The sequence below is a fragment of the Amblyomma maculatum genome, chromosome 8, assembly GCF_055883805.1.
Source record: "Amblyomma maculatum isolate TAMU_Amacu chromosome 8, ASM5588380v1, whole genome shotgun sequence".
Taxonomy (NCBI): Eukaryota; Metazoa; Arthropoda; class Arachnida; order Ixodida; family Ixodidae; genus Amblyomma; species Amblyomma maculatum.
The window spans coordinates 27,265,492-27,291,101 of NC_139351.1; the positions used below are offsets into that span (position 1 = coordinate 27,265,492).

A 25,610-nucleotide genomic window follows, 5' to 3' on the forward strand; every position below is an offset into this window, starting at 1 on the left:
GATAAACGCAGCTCCTTGTTAATCCACGGTTTGTCCATTCTACACGTCTAGATGATACGACTCTAGTGGGGATATATTTGGCGACCAAAGAGAGCAGTTTGTCTCTGAATATGTCCCATAATATTTCTACATTGCGCTGACTGCTACGTTCCAGAAACACAGGCAGGAATAATTCCAACTCCTCATTTATGGCCTCATAATTACCCTGTTTATATATAAAAATCTGTCTAGGGCAATTCTTGATGATTTCTAACTGTTTGCATACTATTGTTGCACATACGACCTCATGATCACTTATTCCTGGCGCTGCCATAACTGATTCCACCAAATCTTCATTGTTACTAAACAGCAAGTCTAATGCACTCCCTCCAGCTGAGCCATAACGTGATGGGAAATTAACAAACTGACAGAGTTAATTGTTCCGTACCAGCTCACAGAAGGCAGACTGGAGGCCAAAGCCGCTTGTTGCCACAGGACAGCGGCCACACCATACAATTTCAGGCATGTTAAAGTCAACTCCCAGTAGAATGGTTTCCGATGACAATGCTGACAGTGATTTTGAAAGGCTACGAAATGGCTCTATGCTTGTTGACGACGGTGGCTTGTAAAACGATCCCACCACACGGCTCCTACCGCCAGAAAGCAATATTCTACACCAAACACATTCTGAAGAGACATCGTCGTAGTGTAACGGCGCACTCCGTATTCTGTTATGCACAAGGATGAGCACTCCTCCGCGCCGTCGTTGCCAAGCGCAGCAATGCGGCCCGCTAACTCGAGCGGTTGATCTGCGCGAGACGAGGCGTTTCAGGGAGCAACAGAAGGGGAAGTTGGGCGAGTTGTAGGTTGTTCATGATGGTTTCGTGGGCGCTCTTTAACACAGATGCAGATATTTCTGCTTAGTGAAGGTATTCCTCACACATTTGGACAAAAAGGAAAAAAGGTTGATGTTGTGCATTCAGATCCCAAATAGCAGTCTTCGAGTGTGCTTCATAAGGAAGGTATAAAACTGAACCTTAACCAGCGCACACGTGGGGCTAGAATTTGGAGGCTCATGATGGTTACGCTGAAATTGGTGACAACACTAGGAGCTGTGAAAAGGAAAATGAGGTGTCTTGCACTCTCATGTGGTAAGAGAATCCATTCTGTGAGAAGGAAATTGTAGCAGAGAGCGGACGAGAATCGAGTGGTGGATGAGATTGAGCAGTCTGCATAATTAAGTTGGCTGCAGCTGGCACAAGTATGGAAGATTCTGCCTTGCAGCAGACTTCATTTGGCTGATGTACAGCTAACCAGTGTTCCTATCAGTGAACTCCTTGTACCACAGCTAAAAAATTCACTGCATCAGCCTGGAGCAACACAAATATTTAACCATGTCCAATCCAGGCTAGGCGGTGATTCGTGACTTTCTGTAACACAATGGAGAAAAAAGCATTGAAAAATACATGGATGAAGGCTGGAATCTCACCTTCTTTCATCCTTAAGTGTTTGCTTGTCTGTCTTGTCCGACATAGAGCTTGTATGCCTCTGGAAAGTTTCTGCACACTGCACTGAGAAAGAGAGCTAGTCTTGCTGGGTAGTTTGCAGCGCATCTAAGTATGGCAAAGCCTGCTGAAAGTAGAAGCTGTCCAGCTTGAATTTCATTTCCAGCCTATTATCCACGCCTCTGCAAAAACTACAAAATGCGTCCACTGTAGTCCTGAACAGTACATTTGCCCCATAACTTGCACAAAATATTCACTTGATTCTTTTAGGTGTGGAACATCATCTATAATTTCAACACAAAAGGCTTCACATGCAACTGCTTCTTGAAGTGACGAGGCCCTCTTACTCCACGGACACTTCACTTCGATGAGCCCAAAAGGAGGGATTTCCTTGGGGTTATTGGGAACCAAAGCTGGAGATTGCTCCGCGACGCCAGCGCTCGGTTTCTAGCGGAGCCGAGAGGAACTACAAAACCTACGCGCATCCGCGCCCGCGCTCCGCACGGCTGTCTGCGGAGTCTGCGCAGCCCGCTCGCTCGGGAGCGCGTGCCACAGGCAGACACACGTGCAAGCGGAGCGGGAGAAGGAGAATGAAGACGAGGAGGGATGGTCGTGCGTCTGCGCGCGCAAAGCAGGCGCTCTTGGCCAGTGGGGTTTCTTATTTTTGCTTTTTTCTGTGCCCCGGCTGACTAGAGGCTGGGTGGAGGCACGTTTTTTATCGGTGCTTTCGAAAGTGAGACATTATGATTAATTGATCGCCGCGGATATTGTTTTCAAAGAGCGCTTGTTGGCAGGCTCAGACATTAAAAAAAACATGAAAGCGAATTCGCTACTCGAAGGCAGAGGCAAGCGACAAGTATTTTGAAGGACTTGAGGCGGCACCTCTTGATGTCTCTTCCACGTTGTTCAGAGAATAGGGTCCAGCCTTCTCGTTGAGAATGGACCATTTGCGGAAAAGCTCCTGCGCATGCGCGACAAAGGAGCAACTAGCGCCCTCTGTAGGCGATTTGGTCGGAAAAGATGACACGCCAGCGCTGCCTGGCCCTGCATTCTTGCGCTGTTGAGCGGTGGATGATTTGAGTTTCTTGTCTCTTGTGTGTTTCTTGTGTGTGCCCGTGGCTCGGGATACCTTATGCATTTAAAAAAAAGTCGGACACGTGAAAAAAGGCCGTCTGGATATTTCATGACTGGTCCCCGAGCGCGCGTCGTCTGCTAACGAAGTAGTGTGCTCGGTGTCCTCTAACGCTGCTGCTTTGCGGAGGCGCTTTTGTTCTCCCCCGTTTTTTTTTTTCGTTTTTTTTTTTGTCGGTGTCATAATCTATTCTTATGCTTTGTTTCCTTCTAAAGCCGCACCATTTACGAAAAAGGGGCCATCTCTGCCTTCAGACAAGGTAGTGTAGAGCTTCCCTATGACATATAAATTGCTGGAGTGAGTTCTATACCTTCACCAAGAACTATCGACTTGCAGAGTAGGCCTTGCAAGAAGCATCCTACTGCCCTCACAGAAACACTCAACAGCAACCGTGCTACATGCTGATAGGTTTCGCTGAGCCTTCAATAAGGAGTAAAGAAACGCAGCATTGTTCACTATTGCATGCAGCCTAAAGACAACCATTTGACTGGAACGCCTTCTATCTAAGTTAAGCATGCGCCATGCAACAGCGACACTTGTACGTATTGTGAGCCTTCTGTGGACCTTCTTTCATTTGTACATGCCATGATCTTCTTTCATTTGTACATACCATCATCATCATCGTCCCGCGGCGCCGACTGCGGCGCGCGCCTGGGTTCATGATCGGATTAAAACGCTAGACAAGGCTTCGCTGTCCTTGCCGTCACGACCTCGCCGTCTCGACCTAGCCTTCTTTTACAAGTGGTGGAGGTGAAATTTGATCCCCTTGCTGCCTTGGGCCCCGCCTCTCGCTGAAGCTACGTTCCGGTCGCCGTTTGGCAACTGACACCATCGCTATGTCTACCGACAGTACCCACGAACAGGCCGGACCCTCTACCTCGGCTGCACCACCCCCTCCGACTGTGCCCACACGACAGCGCGACCCGCCGCTGTTCGCTGGTCGTCGCGATGAAGACGTCGATGACTGGCTTGACACCTATGAGCGCTGCAGTGCCTACAACCGGTGGGACGATGCTCTGAATTTCTCAACATCTCTTTCTACCTTATTGAGGTCGCCAGGACTTGGTTCATCAACCGCGAGCCCCACACAACTAACTGGACCACCTTCAAACAGCAGTTCCGACAGTACTTCGCCGACCCGGCAGTTCGGACTGAGATCGCGAAGACCAAGCTCGCTTCACGCCTTCAAGGTCCTGATGAGTCATATGCGTCTTACATAGAGGCCATACTTGCACTCTGCCGGCATATTAGTCCCACCGTGGCGGAACCTGAACGAGTACACCAAGTCTTGAAAGGAATCAATTCTACGGCGTATAACATCCTAGTTGCTCAGAATCCTTCAACTATTGATTCCATTATTATGACTTGCCAACGCATCGACCAGCTGCAGTCCTCCCGATTGCAGCCCGCCAACGCTACTGGCCCGACCTATGCTGATCTCGACCTGCGGGCACTTATTCGAGCCATCATCCGCGAGGAGCTCCGGGCCCTCAAGCCTGTCTGTGCGATCACTCTTCCGCAACATCTAATGACGCCGGTCTCCGCAGCATAATCAAAGAGCTCGCAACAATCACCGAACCTATGACATCTGGCCCTCCGGCACCCCGCTCAGTACCGACTTACGCGCGCGTCGCAGCATCCCCCCCCCCCTGCTTTAGTTCCCCCGCCTCGACCGGCACCAACCTACAATCACGTCAATTCAATCGCGACGGCTCAACCTGCACCACCCTATTACGCACCTTGGCGCCCCTCCCGACCAATTTGCTATTACTGTGGCATTAGAGGACATATATCCTGCGTCTGTCGTCGCCGCCTCCAGAACGAGCGCCGTGGTTACGATACCTTTGAAAGTGACATCCCTTCAACGTCATATTATCAACGCCGGTTTATTCCAAGCCCAGCTCGAAGATCATCCCCACCTCCAGAATCCTCGTCTGAGCCTCGTGGAACCCATGCATCCCGACGTCGGTCCCTATCCCCATACCGCCGCTCAGTTTCCCCTCTCCGACCCGCAACAACTATCCCTGTCCGCCATCCGGAAAACTAAGCGTTGCAGTTTCCGGAGGTCAAACTGCACTCTGCGAACTTACCAAAAGTCCTCCAGATCGCCCGTATAATGTGATTTCTGTTTTCGCTGAAGGATTATCGGTCGAAGCATTGATTGATACAGGAGCTGCAATTTCTGTCATTCACGCTGATTTGTGCTACCGTTGTGACGACACCATATGATGGGCCGGAACTCCGTGGAGCCAATGACGTCCCTTTGCGCCCTTTAGCAAAGTGCACCGTACGAATTGTTATTGACGGCGTTCGCCATCATGTGCAGTTTGCTGTGCTCTCACCATGTGCGCATCTAATAATTTTAGGATGGGATTTTTTGTCAACCGCTTCGGCGTTAATTTCTTGTGGCAGCCGTGTTATCCATATGACAGACAGCGATTTTTCATCTGAAGTTTCTGAACGACATCATCCCCTCGTTGCCGCCGCTGATACTGTTTTGCCTCCTCAGTGCGAAAAACTGCTTACCACTGTTTCTGACCACATCACTGACGGGGACGTACTCATCGCACAATCTTTACGTCATCTTGCACGCGGTATCGCCTTCCCGTCTAGTCTTGTGAGGTTCTGCAACGGCTCAGCGACAGTAGCGGCCACTAACACTTCACGTGAATCCCTCGTGCTCCCAAAAGGAACTTCTCTCCCTTGCATGGTGGATGTTCAACCTTTGTCCTTGATGGTGCTCACCGCCCCTCTGCCTCAGCGCCGCGTTTCGCCAGAAGTCTCTCTTTCTGTTCTCACAAAGACTATTAATCCTAACCTCACGCCGAACCAACGCCAAGAACTGCTGACATTGCTTCGACACCACCAAGCCATTTTTGATGCCACTTCCCCACCACTGGGACGGACTAGTGTTGTGCACCATCGCATCATTACTGAAGGTAACTCTATCGTTCGCCGACGGCCTTATCGGGTTTCCCTCTCTGAACGAAAAGTAATTGGAGAAACTGTAAATGACATGCTCCATCGCAATATTATTCGTCCGTCGACAAGCCCATGGTCCTCCCCAGTAGTGTTAGTTAAAAAAAAGGACGGCTCGGTACGCTTTTGTGTTGATTACCGGGCACTCAACAAAATCACCCGCAAAGATGTATACCCAATGCCAAGAATTGATGACGCCCTTGACTCTTTCCAAGGCGCCGAATATTTCTCGACTTTGGACCTCCGCTCAGGTTATTGGCAAATACCTATGCGCGAGGAAGATAAAGAAAAAACCGCTTTCTCAACTCCCGATGGCCTTTACGAATTTAATGTTATGCCTTTCGGACTTTGTAACGTACCAGGACATTTGAAAGAGTGATCGATACTGTGCTTCGTGGCCTAAAATGGAGAACCTGTTTATGTTACTTGGATGACATTGTCATCTTTTCGTCAACTTTTAACGATAATCTCACGCGCCTGAATGAGGTCCTCACGTGTCTCGCTTCAGCGGGCCTTTAGCTCAACACCAAGTGCCACTTTGCACAGAAGGAAATTAAAATGTTGGGACATCGTCAGCCATGACGGCATTCGTCCAGACCCTGAAAAAATCGTCGCGGTCTTGAACTTTGCTCGTCCACAACGGATTACAGAATTGCGCAGTTTTCTCGGCCTGGCGTCTTATTTCCGGCGTTTTATAAGGCATTTTGCAAGTATTGCTGCTCCACTTCATGAACTACTTAAAGCACGCAGCCCTTTCGTGTGGACTGAACAGTGCGAAGCCGCTTTTAATAACCTGAAGCACGCCTTCACATCAGACCCTGTTCTTGGCCACTTCAGTGACAGCGCTGCAACCATCCTGCACACTGATGCCAGTGGTCTCGGTCTTGGAGCTGTACTCCTGCAGCGCGATGCAACTTCGCGTGAGAAAGTGATTGCCTTCGCCAGTCGGACTATGACTCCAGCTGAGAAAAACTACACCATTACCGAGCAGGAGTGCCTTGCCGTCGTCTGGGCTGTCCAAAAATTTCGCCTTTACCTATATGGTCGGCATTTCACATTTGTGACCGATCACCATGCTCTTTGCTGGTTGTCTTCGCTCAAAAATTTGACACGCCGACTTGGCCGTTGGATTCTACGCCTGCAAGAATACAATTTAGACGTCACTTATAAATCGGGTCGCCAACACCAAGACGCCGACGCTCTTTCTCACTGTCCACTTTCGGAATCGGCTTGCTGTTTTTCTTCCCAATGCATTTCCACCTATGACCACAGCGACCATCTCTTTCCCCGACGTATATCACAACAGTTTCATTTGATGACTCTGAAAACAAACACGCTCTCCGCTCACAGCAATTAGCCGATGCCTACTGCCGACCCATCATCGACCGCCTTATTGGCGCTTCGGACCCACCCAATGCTGGGCTTCGCCAACAACTTCGCAATTTTAACCTCGAAGATGGCATCTTACTCCGCTTCGTGTATTGCCCTGATGGAACTCGCTGGATCCCAGTCGTGCCGCGTGTGCTTCGCCCATGTATGCTGGCGGCTCTCCACGATGACGCTACTGCAGGTCACCTTGGTGTTGACAAACCTACGACCGCGTGAAAAAACGATTCTTTTGGCCTGGCCTATCTTCCTGCGTTGCCAAATACGTCGCATCCTGCCCTCTGTGCCAACGTCGCAAACGGCCGACGTCTTCGCCCGCTGGCCTTCTACAACCTGTTCCCTGTCCCGCAACGCCATTCGACGTAGTCGGCATCGACTTATATGGTCCCCTACCTCTCTCCGATGGGGGTAACCATTGGATTATAACAGCTGTCGACCACCTTACACGCTACGCTGAGACAGCACCTGTACCGACCGGTTCCGCTCAAGAAGTAGCAAATTTCTTTTTGCGATGAATTGTATTGCGTCATGGCGCTCCTCGGGTGCTCCTAAGTGACCGCGGGACGGCCTTCTTATCGGCAGTCGTTGCCGAAGTTCTTCACGCGTCATCCACCCTTCATAAGACAACATCAAGCTACCATCCCCAGACTAAAGGGCTGACTGAGCGATTTCACCGCACCTTATCGGATATGATCTCCATTTACATCACACCGGATCATCGAAATTGGGACACTATTCTACCATTCGTCACTTTCGCCTATAACACAGCAGTACAGCGGACTACCGGTTATTCTCAATTTTTCCTCGTTTATGGCCGTCCTCCCACTACAATTCTCAAAGCTTCCTTTTTCTCTACGCCCGACTACACCACATCAGTACCTACCCAGTTCTTATCTCGTGTGGCCAGATGCCGTCATCTTGCCCGCCTCAACACAGCAGCGTGCCAGGAAGACCGCAAGAGTCGCTACGATTCTACGCATCGCGTGGTCTCTCATCGTTCCGGTGACGAAGTACTGCTTTATACGCCACTGCGCACCCCTGGCCTTAGTGGCAAATTCACACCGCTACCTTGGTCCCTACGAGATCATCGGCCAAACTTCTCCAGTTAACTACAAAGTCACGCCTGTTGATCCCCCAGCCGATCGACGCCACCGTGGAACTGAAATTGTTCATGTTTCTAGCTTGAAACCGTTTGTGCGCCGCGGTAAATCGGTTAATTAGGAGCGGCCAGGCTGGCCGCTTCCGACCCCCCGGGCAGATTGTGTGAGCCTTCTGTGGACCTTCTTTCATTTGTACATGCCATGATCTTCTTTCATTTGTACATACCATCATCATCATCCCCCGGCGCGCGCCTGGGTTCGTGATCGGATTAAAACGCTAGACAAGGCTTCGCTGTCCTTGCCGTCACGACCTCCGTCTCGACCTAGCCTTCTTTTACAGTATATATAACGAGGACCACGACGTCATACAAGGCGCGAAAGACGAAGCCGTTGGTGAGGTCGGTTGGGCCCATCCGGCCCTTTCCGAAGTAGCTGGGCGTTTTTGCTGTATTTGGCGCTTGCTACCAAATCAACAAATATCGGTTTTATAAGAGTTCTTCCATCGATAGATTCGGTGGGAAAAGAATTTTATATACTTGTATGAACATCCACCGTAAATCCAACAATACAATAGCAAGGTGCGCTATACCTGAACAGCGGGAGCACGGCAGAGTGCAGTCTACGCAGGAAGCGGTCTGTCAGTAAGCGAAGCTCTCGCGTATGAGCGCGAGCGTGGTTGAGATAATATGAGTCGTTTAACAATCAGTAAAGCCTGGACTACATCAGAAGCTGCAGGGACGAAGTCAGCAGGAACTCTTGCCCTACATCAGAAAACCCAGACAAACATTTGCGCGTGTTACAAAATTTTGCATCCCATGTCACTGTAACACCCGTCTGCGGATTAGCGCTCATGCAATACACGTTCATTTTGTGTACCAGCATTCTGCACAAGAATGATACACGTTTCTAACCAAAATATCCCACACCGCAACGCAATCGCTGTGAGTTCAAACGATGTGGCCCGAATCAACAGCGAACCATGGCATTGTCGCATAAACACTGCGGTCTTCATGGATGCTGCTCACTCTCATCAAAACTTATTAGTGGTATGAAGATTCAAGTTCCTGACATGGCCTTCCTCCTTTAAGCATCGGCCGGGATGCGCCTGCAGGCGAACAGTTGAGGACGGAAACTGCACGTATTGCTCATACATGGCCATTATTCTGGCTACAACCCGAAAAGTCGGCGCTCTACATCGTTCTCCTTCTATGTCATCCTCTTTCTTCAGCATATGCACGTTTTCAGCAAAAGAGCAACACTAAAACAACGCTTTAAACGCACGTGAAGCGCCGAACGCTGCCTTGCGCATGCCAGTTCGAGAATCCCTTTCCAACCTAAAGTGCCGGCGAAGCTTTCCATTTTGGACGACAGGTGGCACTGGCTTTTCCGCCACTATTTTTTTTAATCATTAGCTGGGACACCAATCTGGTGTCCACCCGTTACAAAAGGACTAGCTAACACTATCATCATCATCATCATCATCATCATCTATCGTCAACGTAGGATTTCTCAACCTCCATGGAGCGAGGAAGGCATCTAAATGGGCGGAACTATATGCGGCGCTGAACGACGAAAATGTCACCCTCTACGCTGTTGCAGAGACCCTACGTAACTCAGAAGAGCCTCCAATTCACCCCGGATGGCAATGGGCTGGTTGCAACCGCAAAGGGGACTGTCGCAAGGGGGGAGGGGTGGGTGTACTCTGGCGCAGCAACGTCTCATGGGTACCAATGATGGACTCTTGTGATGAACACTTGTGGGTGTCTGGCAACATCTTCGGCGTGCCGGTGCTTGTGGGCGTCGTATATCTCACAGTTGCACGGGGAAAACACGATGGAAATGACAGAGTTGTGCATAATCAGTGCAGTGCATAATCGAAGATGTAAAGCGACGGGCTCCACAACATGAGGTGCTATTGATGGGGGCCTTCAATGGACACATTCAGCCTACTTACGGATTCCAGGACCGGAACGGGAAGTTGCTGATGCGATGTGCCCACGAGCTCTCACTCGAAATCGTCAACCTTCGGGCCGACTGCGTGGGTGAATTCACATGGTGCGCTCGCAGCAGCCGTTCCACTATAGACTATGCACTGGTGTCCTCAAAATTAGTGGCCCATATCACAAAGGTGCATATAGATGAGGATGGACGCTTCAGCTTGGGGAGCGACCACAACCGCCTCTTGTTGTCTTTCTCGTCTTCCTCATGGCGTCAACGAAATGCCAAGAGACACGAGCAAGCCCGTCGGCACCTACCTACTAGATCCTACGAAGCTGTAGCGATGCAGTTCGAGCGGAGTAACGTGCGGATGCAGGCAACGACCTATGACGCATACGTCGATGAGCTCAGACGCATCATGCGCCAACACGAGGTGCGCTCCAGCGCAAGGGGCAACACACAGCGGAAGCCTTGGTGGGATCAGGAAGTGGGGCAAGCCCTAGAAGCAAGGAGAGAAGCAAACCGTGTACACCGTAGAGCTATCAAGCTATCTCCTGCTGAAGACTGTCGCCCAGCATGGGAAGAGTACCTCCGGTGCAAGCACCACATGCAAGAGGTGGTACAAAGGAAGATAGCCCTCTGCAACCATCGGCAATTGCAGGAGATTGTGACTGCCGGTCGCGACGGAGGCCGACGGTTATCGCAAACCACCCAAGCAAGACCTGAAGGATGAAGCGACGGGATTACCGATCACTAACCTCCCCCGCCATCTGACGCGACATATGCGGAGTGTATGACCAACCACACTGCGAACCGTGTGGAAATGACGAAGAAAGCCGCCCTGAACTGAACAGTTCCGAAACAGATATTTCATGGCAGGTGACGCCGCGAGCATTAGAGCAGGCCATTGCACACATCGGGGCGCAAACCACACGAGGCCTTGACGGCATTCCAGCAGGCTTGGTCAAATGTCTAGACACGCAGGCACGAGAACTGGCCGCAATATACACAGGCATCATATCGGGTGACCCTGTGCCCAGTGATTGGTCTAAGGGGCTCGTGTGCCTTGTCCCTAAGAGAGGAGGTGACCGAGGCCTTCTCCGGGACTACAGGCCAATCACAGTGACTAGCGTGCTGTACTGGGTTTTTGCACACATTATCAAGAAATGGATGGTCTCCTGGGCCGAAGCACACGGCCACCTCACGGAACTGCAGGCTGGTTTCCGACAGGGCCGACGGCTAGAGGACAACATCTTCATCTTGACCCAATGCATCGAGATCGCACGTCAACAACTGCGGGGTCTCGTCGGCTGCTTCTTGGACGTCGCAAAGGCGTATGATAGCGTCCCACATGAGCCCCTGCTACGCCGCATGAGGACGATCGACATGCCACGGGAGTGGACTGATTTGCTGAGCCGCCTATACACCGGTAATACCGTGGTGGCCAGCCTCAACGACAGCAGCTCAGAGCTAGTCGTCGTCCGAAGAGGCCTGAAGCAAGGATGTCCCCTGTCCCCACTCCTGTACATGCTGTACACTTCCGAGATGGAACGGCTGCTTATCGCGTCGGGCACAGGCTTTCGGCTCTCCTCATGGGCAGGTCTCCCGGAGATATGGACGCTGCCAGGGCTAGCGTATGCGGACGACCGTGTGCTACTAGCCGAGAACGAGGCGCAACTGCAGACCCTGGTGACCATATGTGTTGACCACCTATCTACACTGGGGCTGAATTTCAATCCTCTCAAGTCAGCCGTGCTGCGTTTTTCGGGCTCGCCCGAAGACACCCCTGCGGTGCTGCTGCCCTGTGGAGACCCCATACCGCGCGCCGTGGAGTACCGTTACCTTGGAGTGCTCCTCAACACACAAGGTGCCCTATACGCGGCGCAGGAAAAACATTTGAAAATGACCTCAACTCGTGCGTGCCATATCCTCAGACGACAATGCCTTTGGGGGTGCAATCAGTATGGATGGATGGATGGAAACAACTTTATTTAATAATAATAAAAAAGAAGTCTTCCAGGGTAGTCCCCTACTAGTCCAGGAGCCCACGGGCTTTTGCTCCACATAGAGCCCGATCTACCAGCCATTTCTGACCGGCGGGTTGAGCTGTCCGCAAAGCAGCCTCCCAGGAAGAAAAGGTGGGATGGGGGGCACTGCCTGGGGGGAAGGACATTCCCACAGGTAGTGGAAAAGTGAGGATTTTGGCTCGCCACAGGTGTCGCAGTGAGGGGGCAAGCCAGGGTGAAGGCATGAGAGACGGTAGGGGGAAATGAAACAATCCATCTGCAATTGTCGCCATGTAGCACTGGATAAGCGTGACAAGGTGCTGTGGGGTGGTGGCAGTGTCATGCGCTTGTGTTTGTAGAATGTGATTTGGTGGTATGTAGAAAGGACCGATGCGGCCTCCTGCACGGAGTTGGGTGCCTGATCATCCGGGGCTCGGGTAGAGAGTTCTCGAGCCAGCGCATGAACGCGCTCATTACCGGGGATCGAGGCATGCCCTGGGATCCACGTTAGATTAACTGTTCGATCGAGAGAGGTGGCGGTGGTAAGAATATGATGCGCGGCCAGTGTCGCCACGCCGTTTAGGTAGTAGCGGTATGCCGCCTGAGAATCTGTACAAATTTCGGTAATGTCTTTATCAATGGCTGAATGGGCAAGCGCGAGTGCGATGGCGGCTCCTTCCGCTTCTGCAGGCGATTTAGTTCGGATAGTGGCGGCGGCCCCCACTCTGCCATCTTCGTAGGCAGCGACTGCAGTGAAAAATCCTACTTTAGAATTCCCTTCCGCCTTCCCTGATAAAGGCAAGCGCCCATGTTGCGTGGTAGGGGCTTCTGGTATATGTGATCCTGCGTGCCCGGAGAGATCATGAAAGGTGTAGCACTTGCTGGGGTGGCGATGGGTGGATTGAGACGGAGTTGTCGCAGTAGGCATTGTCCTGTTTCCGTGCGACTCAGGCGGACTAATTGGTTGGTGCGTTAAGCTTCTATTAATTCGTTCACGGTATTGTGAGTACCAGTGGCCAGCAGACGTTCTGTGCTAACCGTCCGTGGAAGACGTAAGGCGGAGGTTACGGCCATGCGTATTAGGATGTCCGCCTGCTCTGTTTGGCGCTGAGTGAGTATATGATATGGGAGGAGGTATGTGATTCGGCTAATGATTAATGCATTGGTCATATTGAGGGTTTCGCGTTCCGACAGCCCATGGTTGCGCGCAGCCACACGCCTGATTAGTCCAGCAACCTGCTTGGTCTGTCTTTGCAAGAGTTGAAGGGTGGTGGTTGCATCAAGTGCGTTGTTTATGAGAAGGCCGAGAATCTTCATCTGAGACACTATGGGCACTGGGTTTTTGTACACGTGAAGTTCAATGGGGGGATCTCCGGGTATGGGTTTAAGCTGCATTAGTTCCGATTTAGTTGGGGAGCATCGGAGGCCTGTGTTTTCTAGATAGGTGGTGGTGATGTCTATGGCAGACTGCAAGATATCTTGGGCTGTTCCAAGGGATCCGCCTGTTGTCCAGAGGGTTATATCATCTGCATATAAGGCTGTGTGGAGTTCTGGGATAGCAGCAAGGGCCTTTGCTAATGGCGCTAGGGCCACGTTAAGTAGCGGTGATAGGACCGCCCCTTGAGGTGTTCCGCGGTTAGGCAGGGGGAAAGGCTGGGAGGCAATATCCCCAAGGTAAAGTTGTGCCGTGCGTCCCTGAAGAAAGGCCCGAACATACTGCCATATGCGCGTGCCGCAGCCCGTGGTGGCTAATGTCGTCAGGATATGGTCATGGCTTATCGTGTCGAATGCCTTGTGAATATCCAGGGCCAGTATGGCGCGCGTAGAGGCTGTACGGCGCTTAGCGTGCAAGAGAGACTCTTTAAGGGCGAGAAGAACGTCTTGTGCCGAGAGGTTTGGGCGGAATCCAAATTGAACATGGGAGAGAAAGCCTGTTGCTTCTAGGAACGGTTGCAGACGATTGAGAATGACATGCTCGAAGAGCTTGCCGACACAACTCGTTAACGATATAGGGCGCAGGTTTTGAAGAGTGAGGGATTTGCCCGGTTTGTCCAGGTTGATGGGAGCGTCCCAGCGGTTATTAAAGAGTTCCGTGAGTTCCTGGAGAGACTTCGTCCAGATTGAGTAATGCCTTGTATGTTATGCCGTCCGGCCCTGGCGCCGTGGAGCGGCGAATCTTGAGAATGCTCGGCGAACTTCACTTAAGGTGATGTCAGCATCAAGTTCGGAGTTAGGCGGAGGTGGATTTAGTGGATCTGCTGACTGAAGGGATATGGGTATATAGGTGTCCCGTAGTTGACCAATTACGTCGGTGCCTTTTTGGAGTTCTAGCTGTATCAGACGTTGTGTGTTTACTTGTGTCTGTGCTTTAGTGGTTGTTGGATCTAAAAAAGCGCGTAGGAGGGCCCACGTGCGTTTAGTGCTTAATGTACCCTTGAGGTCGTTACAAAAGGTTGCCCAGTTTGCACGGGCTAAGGCGTTGGCGTATTCTTCTGCCTCACGAGTGAGAGCGGCTATGCGGAGTCTCAATTTACGATTGTGTCGCTGGTGACGCCAGCGTTTGAGAAGTCCCTGTCGGGCCTCCCATAGATGAGCCAGGTGCGGATCAACCTGCGGTGCAGTAGGAGTATTTTTAATGCGTTTGCTGTTCACCCGGATGGCCGCCACCAGGCGGTCTGTCCAGTCGGTGACAGTAGGGACTTCGATAGAGTCAGCTGCCAAGTATGGGCGCAATTTATCCCAGTCGGTGAGAAGGTGTGTGCGAGGACTGAAAATCTTGGAATCGTAAGCGATAGTAGTGGACACTGGGAAGTGGTCACTCCCAAGGCTGTCGTGTAGCACCATATGAGATTTAACAATTAAATTTGGTGAGGCCCATGTGAGGTCCGGCGTGGTATCACGAGTGGCACTTGTGCTGATGCGAGTGGGTACAGTGGGGTTTGTGATCGATATATGATGGTGCGCGATTTGTGGAAGGCTGTACATGGGCCGGGGCTGACCTTCGCAAACGCCACTTTATGCATATCTACCCAAACGAGGGAATGGCTGGAACGCGGACAACGCGAGGTGGGACGACTGGCGCTCGGTTGCCACGGTCGCGTTGCTGTGGAGGCCATCCAGGGGGACATGGGCTGGTCAACGCTCGAGGCCCACGAAGCCCAAAGCAAAATTGGGTACGAGACCAGACTCCGCGCCATGGACAATAACAGATGGGCGAGGAGGCTGTTCCGGTATATACACATTGCTGGCATTCGGACAAAATGGTGTGCTAGTGTGCAGACTCTACGACGGAAATACGGCTCGTAGACGGACACCCAGGACCAAACTGCCTTGCCCGAGACCATCATACGCACCCTTATACAGCAGGCGGAGAACGCGCAGTGGAGTGCTGCTGCCCAAAAAGACTACTCTGGCGCTATACAGCGCACACAAAAGAGCGATCTCCGCTGAAATGCTGTACAACAGCACCAGTAGCGCACTCCTGTTTGAAGCACGAGCGGGAGCGCTTCGCACACTGGTGTACCGCCGCCACTTCGACACCACCCCGGAAGTTCAAGCGGCGCTGTGCAGAGCCTGCGGGATCGAAGAAGAATCGACGGAGCACGTAGTTATAGTGAAACGTAGTCCTCAAATGCACAAAGTTGTCGCCCCAGCCGATAGAGGGCACCACGCTACCCCTAGCACTTGGATTTACAGCAGCGGTACAGTGCTCTAGCAGCGGAGTGCGGCATGGAGTGCGGTGAACGCGGCGACAACAGTGGCAACATTAACAGTGCTACGTCAGTCACAAAATCCCGTCTCCGCATTAACTCTTCCTTCTTTTTTTCTCTCTTTCCTTTTTTCTTTCTTTTTTGGCTGGAACGCAGTTTAGTGCCCACCCGTTACAAAGGGTGCAGCCTCAAATCATCATCATCATCGTCGATTGATACGCGTGTACACAACGACGAGTGCTCCGGGCGCTAGTTGGGGAGCTTCCTTTCCATTTGTGACTGCTCACTTGAAAGGGGCCTATTCAATTCTTTGGGGACAGACATTTTAGGCGATGCTGCCGGCGCCGTGGTGCCTGTTTTCGGCACGTTTAGGATGCGTTCCCTATAAAGGCACAAAGCATGGCGCCTTACCCTTTGGTTCCTGCTGACAGCGGTCAGGGGGAGTTCGGTGCTGTGGCGCTGCCATCCAAAATCAATGACCTATCTACCTTTAATGATGAGGGGTTTCTTAACGACCTGCGTCACTGACGCGAAGCCGAGGCATGCCATTTTTGCGGCAGTTTCCTCTCTCCGCGAGACGAAGAGCGAGGAAATGCCTGACGACTTTCCATGCAGGCGGGGACATCTCTCCACGGAAACCTTTGTATACTTAACTCCACAGCTACGCTGTGCAATGCCTAGTTCAGTTATCTCCTCTAGCGAATGCGCAGTCTTAAGCTCCCGAAGCAGGATCGCCTATGAGGATAGAACGATTGACGTATGTGTTTTCCCTTTATAAGCGCCGAGTGATGGCATTAATGACGTATATCTGTTTCTTGAGGCCGACTTGGTTCCGCGATACTGTTGCGGCACCGCCAGTTACAAACTGAGGGGCGAGATACGAGCGGTACGAGATACCTAAAAAAAAAAAAGCCGACAACCACCGTTTCAACACGAGTTTTGCGAAAAAGCGCGTCATCCCTTTTTCATTCCAGTTCTTTTTCTTTTTGCCTCCTTTGTTGGAGCGCGACGGCGGCCAGAACGCGGCCGGAGGAAGCAAGAAACAACCGAGCGCGCGCGCGCAAACACATGCTGGAAGGCAGCGCGGAGCAGACGACAGCATGCTTTTCGATGCGGCCGGGAGCAGACGACGCGGCCGCACTGCGCGGAGGTTTTGACAGGCCTCCATGGAGGGCGCTGACGCACAGAGCGGCGCAGCGCCCCCTGGCCCAGGTTTTCTCCCCTATACACGACACGGTCAGGTGTTGCGCCGAGCCATGGAGATGCTGGACGCACCATGAGACCGCATGTGTTGATAATGACATTGTGGCCGATATGTTCCATGCACTGGATGTAGCGCTGCACAGCTTGCGGCTCATTTGTCGTTCCATGCCTGCAAATATTCAAGAATGGAGGGAACTGTAAACCTTGCATAGTGGAAGTTTTTTCAAAATCATTTCATTATTGTGTCCTTATTTACTCTTGAAGTGTTACAAAAGCTAATTAAAAAAAATTGTTTTGAAACAGCCTGAAATTCAGACAAGTTAATTTATAAGCAGCATAATCTCTGCTTATGCTTGGGTGCTAATGTTAAGACTTGCACAATTAAAAGGTCTGTTCAGGGCAATGTCTGCCAACATACATATATTACAACAGCTACGGAATGACAAAAAAGAAGTCTTCACAGCACAAAAAAAAAATCTTAAAAACGCTAAGTATACATGGTTCATACAGTACTACACCAAAAGGGTTTGGGCTATGAGAGGGAGAGCGGTAGAGGGGTCCAAAGATTTCAGCCACCTGGGATTCTCTACATGCACTCGTATCACACAGTAAACGAGTGCTTTTTGCTTTCATTGAAAAGCAGCCGGCATGTCTGGGATTGAGCTCAGATCCTTGGGATTAGCAGTCGAGCGCCCTTGTCACTGAACCATCACAAGAGGGGCTTAAGTAGACATGTAATCAATATTAAAACTGACTTACCTCACTATAGGATTCGAGAACATCTTTGGTCTCATATTTGCGACACCATGTTCCATCCAGGCAGCCTTTCTTGCAAAAACAGCCCCAAATTTTGATGCTGTCAGCCTGTTCATTCCTTTTTGCCATGTGGCACTCAGCACTTGCCTTGTGTTCAGTTCAAGTGCTGTAGCATCTGCACTACAAATCTGCAGCCCCTGGAGGTAAAGCATACAATTACAAAAAATATTACTCAGTGGTGAATTGCTAAACTACAGTGTTTTATTGCTGGAAACACTGCATGACATGCAACAAGCATACTTTTAAAATTAAAAATGTGTTACCTGGATAGTTGGGTTGTTTGCCAGTTCTGCTGGTGGACACCACCATAAAACCTGTATGGCTCTGCTTTTCTGCAGATTGGTGTGTGTGATGTGGCGACCTCACTCCACGGTATTAAGCAATCAAATGCACTCGGCAAAAGGGGCAAATGAATAGACTCTGCTGAGCCAATAAAAGATGGCCCAGCTTGTGTTGCGACATGGTCATAAGATGTGGCCTGTGCCAGAATGGCTGCAAAGCAGCTGTGTGTGTCTTTTAAGCCTTCTGCCAGCTCCTCTGTCACCTTGACCTGTTCTTCCATGGAGGGAATCTCGTATCCAAAATCAAACTTGGCTCGCTTTTGGTCAGCTGGCTGCCCTTCAGTAACCTGACGCCAATTTACTTTCATTACGTCTTCAGGCGCCACAGCTTTCCTTGGCCTCCTCCATTGTTGAGGCAGTTCTGTGGGCGCGAGTTCCACGGGAGACTCCTTGTAGCTAAGTTGTTGGAGCAGCATGAGCTGCTTCAGCACAGTTATCAGATGGCTACAGTTTCCAGCAGGGTAACTACAATTTGCTTTTTCAACAACACAGCCCCGGGTAAGCACCATTTACACAGTATATGGCTCTGCAGTCTTCTTCCTGCTTCTGTAGCACACATATTGCACAGTGACTGCAGGTCTACTTACACTGAAAAAAAAAATTGAAGGTTTCACTAATTAGTAAGCACCGCTTATCACACATTAGCTGGTTAGTGCATGTCATTTATGTTATCTTTAGACTCATAGTGTACAGATGACAAGCATCAGAAAAAGGATGCGCGCCTGCCTGGCATGAAATTATGTAGTTCAACAAAGTACCAATTTCCCTATTACATCTAAGGCATTGTGGTACCATAATGTATCGAATGGCTTCCAAACAGCGCTCGCCGCATCAAAAAAATGTTATGGGATAAACCCCGCAATTTTTGCTGCGCGTGCCACGACGGCATTGACACCACCAGTCGAAATGGCTAAAATTCCTTAAAAGTTTGGGACGTACGCTAAATTCCTGTTAAAGAGAGCGGTAAATGACAGATACATGGCTACGCATTCTTTCTTCACCTACGACTTCGCTGCTAACGAGAACGCAGAACTGAGGATTGCGAAAACGGTTGCTTGTGCCTTGAGAACAGCTCAATCACTGTTTCGCAAGTTTACAGAAAAAAAAAAAGAACTGCCAGAAATTCCTTTCCAATAGTTTTCATCCTTCCTTGAAAGGTTTCGCGTTATGAATTAACAAAGCTGTCCTTTTTACGCGTTCATGATAGTTGACGATCGTCACGCAAAAAGCGCTTCTTTTTTAACATCTGACTGTAAAGTAGCGACTAGAGATATCTGATACAGTGCAGAAGTTTACTCACCCGTTGCATTTCTTTGTCTTGAGCGTCAGCAGGAATACATAGGACTCTGCCACAAGTTTGTAACTGCGCTTCTCTTGGCGTTCAGAGGATGTTTTGATAGCGCAGTACTGCTCTACGAAGTCGAGGGGAAATTTCGGGAGTATAGACAAATCCATCGTCCATTCTTCTGACACTTTTTCTTCTTTGCATGCTAGCAAACAACGCTAAAAGCACAGCACAAAAGCAGACACAGCTAGCACAATGACAGCAGCACAGCAGACCGCAGCAGACTCTACCGACTGAACCCTTGAAGATGGCATCCGAGTCGACGGTTCGCCGAAGGTCCGATAGATGGCAGCAATTTTGCATAAGGTCTATAGAGGGTGACGTAATGTTGTTGCTGAAAAATAATTAGGCCAATAGGTTAATTAGGTAGTCGTTACAGGCAAAAAGTGTAAAAGTTGTCCGCAGCAGTTGTTTGGTTTGTGGGCTTTAATGTCTCAAAGTGACTCCGGCTATGAGAGACACCATAGTGGAGGACTCCGTAAATTTTGACAGTTGTGAGTAATTGAGAAGTGGTAGAGGTTAATGAGTGGTGTCAATCGGTAGAAAGTGACGTAAAGTACCCGGAAAAACAATTTGGCCAATAAGTTATTTAGGTAATTAATTAGAGGCAAAACAGGCAAAATCGCATATGCAGCAGTTGTAACTAAGTGGTAGAGGTTAATGAGTGGTGTCAATCGATAGAGGGTGACGTAATGTTGCGTCCAAAAAATAATTAGGTCAATGAGTTAATTATGTAATTATACAAGTAGCAACAATGTAAAAGACAAAAATGGTCTTATTAGCTAACAGCTTGGCACCACATTTGAATGTATCAAAGGTGACGTCAAGGATGTGACATCACGCAATCTCATGTAGAGCCAAAAAAGGGCATAAGAAGGGATTGGCACGCAATTTAAAAGTTCAGTTCAGTCGTGACCGACTTTTCGTGACCTTATGGATCATACACGCCATGCTTTCCAGTCTCTCACTATCTTCCTAACATCACATAACTTCATCTGCAGCGCCTCGAGGATGCCATCTAACTATCGCGTTCGCTGCCTACCCCTTCTCCGGTGACCCCCAACCTTTCACAACATCAAATCTTTCCCCAGCGACTCCTCTCTTCTCATCAGATGACCAAAGTAGCTGAAATTACCTTTAGAATTTGACACTGCAATGAGCTGTCAGGGTTTATGGTCGACAATATCGACTGATTTGATCTTCTGGCAGTCCAAGGAACTCTCAAGAGTCTCCGCCAGCACCACAATTCAAACGCATCAATTCTTTGACAGTCAGCCTTCTTCACAGTCCAACTCTCGCATCCATACATCACAACTGGAAAGACCATAGCACGAGTTATACGGATCTTGGTTGGCAGTCTAATCTCTCTGCTCTTTACTAGGCGGTCAAGGCTAGCCATGGCTCTCTTTCCCAGAAGCAGGCATCTCCTAATTTCATGGCTGCAGTCTCCTTCCGGGGTTATCTTGGAGTCCAAGAAGAGAAAATGTGTCACAGCTTCCACTTCTTGTACCTTGATGCTCCAGGACTTGATAGAGCAAGACGCCATGATCTCTGTCTTTGCAATGTTCAGTTTAAGCCCAAACTTCTCACTCTCTTCTTGTACGCGCATCAGAAGTCTCTTGAGTTCCACTTCACTTTCTGCCATTAAAGTGGTATTGTCCACATATCTAAGGTTGTTGATACGTTTTCCAGCAATCTTCACTCCAGCTGAAGACTCGTCCAGACCGGCCTTCCTCATGATGCACTCAGCATATAGGTTAAATTGGCAGGGCGACAGTATGCAGCCTTGCCTCACTCCTTTCTCAATCAGAAACCAATCAGTAAGACCATGCCCGGTTCTGACTGTGGCCTCTTGCCCTTCATACAGGTTCCTGAGGAAAATGATGAGGTGAATTGGAACTCCCATCTCTTGGAGAGCTTGCCACAATCTGCTGTGATCTATGCAGTCAAACGATTTCGCATAATCAATAAAGCAGAGGTAGATGGGTTTCTGGAACTCTCTTGCTTTTTGCATGATCCAGCGAAGGTTGGCAATCTGGTCTCTAGTTCCTCTGGCCTTGCGAAACCCAGCTTGCACGTCGGGAAGCTCCCGATCCACATACTGTCGCAGCCTACCTTGGAGGATTTTCAACATCACCTTGCTAGCATGCGAAATAAGCGCGATCATGCGGTAGTTGGAAGAATCTTTAGCACTGCCTTTCTTTGGAATGGGGACGTAAACTGACCTCCTCCAATCCTGTGGCCACTACAAGGTTGTCCAAATTTGCTGACATAATGTATACAGAACGTTAACAGCGTCATGGTTGAGGTTTTGAAGCAACTCAGCTGGAATGCCATCAATTCCGCTAGCTTTGCTCTTAGCAAGGCTGGCTAAGGCCCATTCAACTTCACTCTTCAGGATGCCCGGCTCAAGATCAGTAATCACAACCGTCTTATGTTGGGTTTGCACATCCGGGTCCTTCTTGTACAGTTCTGTGTATACCTGTACCTCTTCTTTATCTCTGAAGCTTCAGTGAGGTCCCTGCCTCGTTTGTCCTTTATCACTCCCAGCTTAACACAGAAGCTTCTTTTGATATCTTTGATTGTCTTATACAAAGTTCTTGTGTTCCTCAATTGGCTGTTGTCAATGTCCTCAACTGCTTGGCACTGTATGTTCAGGAAGGCATTCTTATCTCTCCTTGCTATTTTCTGAAAATCCGCATTGAGAACCTTGCATCTTCCTATTCCCGCCATAACTTTTGCCATCCTCCTTTCCTCAGCTATTTGCAAAGCCTCTTCAGATAACCAGTTTGCTTTCTTGCATTTCTATTGCTTTGGAACTACCTTAGTAGCAACTTCTTGCATTATATCACGAACATCAGTCCACATCTCTTCAGGCTCTCTGTCTTCTAGATCTAATTCTTGAAATCGATTCCTCCCTTCCACAGCATATTCTGATGGAATTGAATCCAGATCATACCTGAAAGGCCTTCTAGTTTTCTGCGTTTTCCTCAATCGAAGCTTAAATTTGGCAACAAGAAGCTGATGATTGGTGCCACAATCAGCCCCAGGCCTTGTTTTTACTGCTTGTATAGCGCTTCTCAGATCTGCCAGCAAAGAATATAATCAATCTGATTCCTGTACAGACCGTCCGGTGAAGTCCATGTGTACAGGCACCTCTTGTGCTGTGGAAAATGAGTATTCGCTATGGTAAGGTTGTTTTTTTTTGACAAAACTCTACTAGCCTCTGCCCAGCTTCATTTGGCTCACCAAGACCGAACTTAGAAAAACGACGTCTGATGATGGAGTGCGGTCTAAAAGACATTACAGGTCAGCATAAAATCTCTCAACGTCAGCTTCTTCAGCAGTAGTGGTTGGTGCATAGACGTGGATAACTGTTATGTTGAAAGGGTGACGTTGGATCCAAAGTGAAATCATTCGGTCATTTTTGGGGTTGTATCCTAGCACTGCTTTGCCCATTCTTCTGTTTACTATGAGAGCGACCCCATTCCTTCTCCTGGATTCATGCCCACAATAAAAGACATAATGATCGCTGGAATTAAATTCTCCCATTCCGGTCCACTTGAGCTCGCTGATACCCAAGATATCAATGTTCAATCTGTCCATTTTTCGCTTGACGACATCCAGTTTACCTTGCGTCATAGATCTTATATTCCATGTTGCTATGTGATATATCTCCTTGCAACATCGGACTTTCCGGTCGCTTCCCGACACATCCACAACTGAGCGTCCTTTTGGCTTTAGCCCAGCCGCTTCATTCGCCCTGGAGCTACTAGGAATCGCCCTTTGTTCATCTCCAGTAACATGTGGGACATCTTCCAACCGGGGGGCTCATCTTCCGGCGCCCTATCATAAATGCTATTGTGACTGGCCATAGGGTTTTCTTGGCAAAAAATACTGGAGTGGGTTGCCATTACCTTCTCCAGTGAATCACATTTTGTCAGAACTCTCTGCCGTGACCTGTATATCTTGGGCGGCCCTACACAGCAGAGCTCACGAATTCGAGTTTCGCAAGCCCCTTCGCCACGACAAGGCAGTGATCCATGAAGTGGGGATTTGAAAGTACCAAAGGCCAAAGTAGGTCAATCAGAAGTTGATGAAAACGGGGGTACATAATATGTGGCGTGAAATCGCTACAGCGATGAGGGAGGCGCAACTTTGGAGACTGTGTTCCACGAGAGTAGGAAGAAAGATCCTGGCCAGCATAGGGGAAAGCCAGAGGCAGCTGTGATACGTGGCAGCAGAAATAGATCTTCAGGTTCGAAAAAGACTGAAGATGCAACTACGAAACCTGTCTTCCACGAAAGTGGTGTGTTCGATATGGAGTCGAGCAAGAAGGTGGCGACCCGACTCCGTTTGCAATAAATGCGTGTACGGGTTTGTAAGATGCGCCTCCCGGAAAGTGTTCACCACCCCAAGGGCCATAAGACGGCTGTTTGAAGTAGTGATGGGGAGGTTCAGGGCGCGCTTAATAATTTTGCGAAGGATGACCTCAAGGGCATCCACCTCTTGTCTCCGTATGTGGAGATAAGGTGTCGAATAGAGAATCCGACTGGTCATGAAGGCGTTTGCCAGCCGCAAGGCATCCTTACTTCGTAACCCCCTGCGTTTGTTTGAAACCCGGCGGACCATGCAGCCCACGTAGTCCCCCAACTTACGGAGTTTGGCCAATGTAGTGTCTGACCGTCTGTGTTTGTGGATGTATTCATCTAAGCCAGACTGACTGTGGCCTCAACACATTCCAACACATAAAGCAATTTCTTATGGATCGTCAATCCTACATTCGCATCCAAGATAATGAAGGTCCTTACCTGCTCGGCATGCGGGGAACTCCCCCAGGTGCCATACTTTCCCCGCTGCTCTTCAATCTGGCTATGATGCAGCTGCCTGCCCAGCTCAGCTAACAGCTTCAGTCTGCTATTCCTAGAGCCAATACTATATTCACCCTGCCTGGTCTCCAGCCTGCTATTTGCCTACCTTGGCATTGAAGTCGCCCATCAGTAGAGTATACTGCTTTTTTGCTTTCCCCATTGCCGATTCTATATTTTTGCAGAAGGTTTCGACTGACTGGTCATCATGACTACTTGCATAGGTGCTTAGGCCTGTACAACCTTCACTTTACACCACTTATTAGGCTTTATTACGATGCCTGTCACTTGCACAGTAATGCTATAGAATTTATCTGTTACCAGCTATATGCTTATTGACCAGAAGCCCTACTCCTAGTTTTCGCCTCTCCAGTAAACCTCTATAACACAATACATGCCTGTCCTTCAGTGCCTGATTTGGCCTCCTATCCTCACTAAGCCCTATGATATTTCATTTTATGCCTGCTAATTCCTCAAAGAGGACTGCTAAACTAAACTCACTAGCTAGGGTTCTAGCATTAACCGTTGCCATAGTCAGTTTCCAATGGCGGTCTGTCCAGCGGAGCCAGAAATTCTTAGCACCTTCCGCTGCAACACAGGTGTGACGACCACGTCCATGGTCAGTTGCTCCGCAGCCACTGGGAACTGAGGGCTGGGGGTTTGTTAGAGTATTCATAAAAGGTTGTAGCCAATTACTACACCAGAGTGGCCAAATCCTGTTCTGGTGAGGGAGTGCGTTTCCAGAGGTGTTCACTGGCAACAGGTTGCGCCCCAAACTTGGTGACGTAATGCCATCAGCAGACGGATATTTTTTTAATCCGGTGAGAATTGTGCAGCACTGGGATTTGAACCATAGTCCTCTTGCACGAGAGGCAGATGTGCCATCTCTATGCCACCGCTGCAACGTAAGTAATTTCCTCCAATTCACTTATGTATGTTCCAGGCTTCCCTAGCTTTTGAAAGTTTTAGTTGTATTGAACCCAGTGCAAAATGCATTATACCTAAGCCACCGGTGCGCTGCCATAGTTCCCTTGCTCAGCTAAATTTGATAGTAAAACATTGTCACAGCCCAGTTGGAGCAGTTTTGGAGTAATACTGTGTTTTGGAGCAGGGAAAGCAGTTTGGAGCACAGTGGAGCAAATGAAGCAGCGTTCCGCCCCTGTAACTGTACTCTTTCACCGAGATGAAGATTAAGCAACAAAACCAGATAGAAAACCATTCTTGATATGAATGGGCTCAGAAACTCATGGCACTTGGTCATAAACATTAGTGAAGCTTTCAAAACCAGAAATGCTGTCAAGT

The 25,610-nt window shown here is 49.5% G+C and overlaps 1 pseudogene; it reads right to left on the reverse strand.

Moving 5' to 3' along the window:
- Positions 1–1,563: 1,563 nt before the first annotated feature.
- Positions 1,564–24,926, reverse strand: LOC146180804 (uncharacterized; annotated as a pseudogene).
- Between the last annotated feature and the right edge of the window lie 684 nt (positions 24,927–25,610).